The following is a 4,737-nucleotide window of genomic DNA, read 5'->3' as shown; positions in this document are numbered from 1 at the left end:
ATGCCCTCCAAAAGAACAACACCTGGCAGCTCATGAGTTTACCCCCTGGAAAAGTTCCAATAGGTTGCAAATGGTCTACAAGACTAAGCTAAGAGCTGATGGAACTTGATAGGAATATTTTTTGTAAGTTTTGATGAAGCCAAATGTACTTTAGATCCCCTTAGTTTTTAGGTCTTTGAGTACAAGCATCATAAATCAGAATAGCGAATCAAAAGGAATCTACCATAGGAAGAACAAAATTAATTTGAGAAATTAATTTTGGTCCTACGAGTATTCATCCGAGAAAAAAGCATAAAGGAATGGCGTTGCAAAGAATGATTGGATGAGCCTAACGGTGAAATGGTAGAAGTCCTTACTCAAAATGATTACACCCGAGATCGATTCCCCCCAAGGATTTTTTTTTTTTTTACTAGTCAAATTTTCGACAAGCACAATGTCCAAAAGAGCACGATGTTCACCAAGGAGCACAATGCTATGCTAAAGGAGCACAATGCTATCGAAAGAGCACAATGTATTAAAAAGAGCACGATGTGCTAAGGAGCACGATGTGTGCTAAAAGAGCACAATGTTCAAAAGGAGCACAATGTATCAAAAGGAGCACAATGTATCTAAAGGAGCACAATGTTCTACAGGAGCACAATGTGAACAAGCACGATGTGCCCAAAGAGCACATGTGACCAAATCAGCAAAAGCACAATGTTCAAGTCAAAGGAGCACAATGTGGCAAAGAAGCAAGATGATCAGAAAATTGAATCAATTCGAAGGAATTTATTCCAAGTCTACCCACATGCCACAAGAATCCAAAATTGCCTGAAAGACATTTGATCAGAACGGAAAAATATTTATGAAGACATGAATATAAAAACTTATCCTAGAATAAATTCTATCAGATGAATTTATTTCAAAGATACGTTGGATATTCAATATGACAACAAAATAATATTTTGAACAAATCAATTGGAGATAAGATATTATTTTGTCAGGCAAGTTGACAATCAATCAAAATTGAAGACCTACTATTGTCAACAATATCAGGCTATGAAGATTCAAATTTCAAATATCAAATTATCCCACTTAAACGGATATATTTGATTGCCTATAAAAAGCCATGAAGACTTGAAGACAAAATAGGGTGTGTGGAGCAGAGGTGAACAAGATAGACACAGAGATAGAAGTGCAATACACACGAAAATACAAAAAGTGCAAGTGCTCAAATATTCTTAGAGACTTAGTCTGAATAAGTCTCAAATCTAGTTGGAGAGAGATACAATTACCTTTGTATTTGTAATTGTAAAAAGAGTATAGCTGTTTGCAAAATACTCTAGTGAGTGTAGCTGTGTGCAAAACACTCGTAGTTGCTAAGTGTAGCTGTGTGCAAGACACTTAGTTGGCGTTGAGTATAGCTGTGTGCGAGATACTCGGAGTTGAGTGTAGCTGTGTGCGAGACACTCGGAGTTGGGTGTAGCTGTGTGCAAGACATCCGGAAGAAGTGCTTGTGTAGCGCTTATTCACTATTGTAACTGATGTGTGGAAAAATAGTGAATTTCTCCTAGACGCGAAAGGAGACAAGTGGACTAGGAAGGTTACGCCACTTCCGAACCACTATAAATTGCCTCTCTCATTTACATACCGCACTTACATAATTTACTCTATCTATCTATCTTATCCGACTAACCCGTTTACTATTCACAATCAATCCTTAATCGTTCGGGTTTAGTGTCGTTTTCACGTATGCATGTGATTCAAACTTCTCAAGCTTAAATATTGAATTATTCTAAGCAAGTTTGACGTGTTGCATGTAACATTCATCACATCGGTCGACGTTGATACCATATTTATTTACAATCTTGAATATTGTTACTATATATTGAGTGAACCATCTCCTTTATATATTCAAGATCCCTCTGTCACTTTATTCATCTTACATGCGTATTTAATTCATTAATTGAGCATAACTCTTTACATACTACCTTTTCCGCTGTGCAGTTTAAACTTATTCTATTTACTTGCTACTTAGAGTTGAGGTTACCAAAAAGTTATTTAAATTGTGAAAAGTTTAGAAAGTCTATTCACCCCCCCTCTAGACTTTCTACCACCCTATCGGACCAACAATTGGTATCAGAGCAGTTGTCTATTTGAGTTAATCTTGACTGCTAGACAGATCTCGAAAAATCAAGATGATGAAAAGAGATATGGCTCTTGCCCCAAAATATATTATTTTCCTTAGAGAAATTTGATGATTGGAAAATTCGCATGCAGGTACATTTATCCGCATTACATGATGAAATGTGGGAAGTGGTTACAAGTGGTCCTATTGAGATTTTGCAAGTCAACACCTTATCCGTACAAACAAGTGACACTCCACAATACATTCCAAACCGAAAGCGGAATGGTCTCGTGAAGATAGAACAAGAAATAACTTGGACAATATTGCCAAGGATATTTTGTTTAAATCTATCGATGACACGATATTTCCAAAAGTTCGAAAAGTGTCAATCCGCGAAGGAAGTTTGGGAAACGCTCATTCAAATTGGTGAGGAGACGAGCAAGAAAAGATAATAAGCTCACTATAGCATTAAAGAAATTCGAGGATTTCAAAATGCTAAACGGCGAGAATATTACCGACATGGAAACAAGATTTGTCAAAATCTTAGGAGAGATTAATGATCTTGGAAAAGATATTAATCAAAAAGAAATTTCACTCAAAATTCTACGTGGTCTACCATCTACATAGGACATGAAGGTCACAGCCATGAGAGATCATAGGGATTTAAAACCCTATCGACCGATAAGCTCTTTAGTGATTTAAAAAGCTTATGAATTTGAGATGAAATCAAGATTAGAGGAAGATCATGAAGAAAAGAACAATGCACTTATAGCCGAGCAACCATCAACCTCAAGGTCAGTACAAAATGTTGAATTATTGTCTAATGATCAATTTGCTCTCTTTGTCAAGAAATTTAGGAAATTCATGAAGAGAGAAGCAACTACAAGAAAAATCCACAAGGGAAATCGTGGAATGCAACAAAGAATTCGAAGAAAGAAATTATTGAGGAAGAGTCGAATTTATGCTACAATTGTAGAAAGCCTGGACACTTTGCAGCAAGTTGTCCACACCCTAAGGTAAGTAAAAGTCAATATACAAATGTTTCTAACTCTCAACAGGAAGAATTCAACCCCAAAGATAAAAGGTTCACAAAGGAGAGAAGAAAAGCACTTATTAGTGACCCACTTGAAATAAGTGAGTCAGAAGAATCTTCAAGTGATAAAAGTGACACCTCAAAGGATGACAATGCAATGTTTTGCATGAGCATCTCCAACAACTCACCCTACGAGGACATGTGTCTTATGGCAAATGGAAATGAAGAAAATGAGGTAACATCTCACTCTTATGATTCTGTCAATTCTTCATTTTCTAGAGAGTCCTTCTTTCACTTAATGGAAGAATGTCAAACCGTAATGGACACTCACTCTCAACTCAAAGAGCGCAATTGTCTTTTGATTCTCGAAAAAGATCAAATAAATGAGAAATTGCAAAATGCTCTACTTGAAGTGAAAGACTTGAAAGGTAAAATTATTTGTCTTCAAGAAGAGTGTAAATCAAGGGAAGTGAGAGAACACAACCTTAGAGAGGTTATAGCAACATTTACACATTCATCCAAAATAATGGACAAAATGGTAAATATGCAAAAACCCTCAAGTGATAAAACCGGACTCGGTTATGATCCATCGTGTTCTCAAGCCTCCAAGAACTTGGCCAATTCTACTACTACTTTAAGTAATAAAGTCCAAGTAGTAAAATTTGTTAAAAGGTCAAGAAAGCACAATGAGACAAGGAATTGGTTACCAAACGAATGTCAAAATTAATACTGTTAGGCCGAAGCCTCAAAAGAAATAATATTTCGCCTAAACAGTATATAAAAAGGCAAAAGTTTGTTCCTAAATGGAAATACACCAATGAGTCTAGTGCACAAAGCCCTCATAGGAAAATGGGAAGGAATCCAAGAACTGAGGCAGGGAGATTTTATCCCTCAAAACAAGGTTGGGTTGGTTATATTAAACCATGGACTATGTCTAGATTTAATGCCTATCCTAGGCCCAAACAATCTTCTTCCCACGTGCCAAAAAATCAAGTAAATTTTCAAAAACCGACACAAAAAATGTTTTCAAAAATTAAATATGATTATAATATGTTTAATGGTTAACAATCACCTAAACTTAGATCAGTGAGTACAAGGTGGATTTGGGTACCAAAAATGACTAACACTCAAGGACCCAAATCAAGTTGGGTACCTAAAAATGTTTAATTTGTTTGCAGGAAGTTTGGTACTTCGATAGTGGATGTTCTAGACACATGACTGGAAATAAATCTAGTCTTGTGAATCTTAAAAATATCGAAGGACCAAAAGTCGTATTCGGTGGAAATGAACGATACGGCATAACAAAAGGAATTGATACAATTTTTCAAAATGGTTTGAAAATCGAAGATGTATCCTTTGTTGAAGGTCTAAAATTCAACATGTTGAGTACAAGTCAATTTTGTGACAAAGGATATCTAGTTGAGTTCTTCAAAGACAAGTGCCAAGTGAAGAATAATTCCTCGGGAGAAGTAGTGCTCGAAGGAATAAGGAAGAAAAATATGTATGTTGTGGATTGGAACACAACAAAAGAATCAGTGTGTCTACTAGCAAACAACTCACACGCAACAAGTTGGGAATGACACAAGAAGTTGAATCA

Source organism: Ipomoea nil, unplaced genomic scaffold, assembly GCF_001879475.1.
Source record: "Ipomoea nil cultivar Tokyo-kokei standard unplaced genomic scaffold, Asagao_1.1 scaffold1978, whole genome shotgun sequence".
Lineage (NCBI taxonomy): Eukaryota > Viridiplantae > Streptophyta > Magnoliopsida > Solanales > Convolvulaceae > Ipomoea > Ipomoea nil.
The sequence above is the reverse complement of the archived record's forward strand: the minus strand, read 5'-3'. Positions refer to the sequence as shown.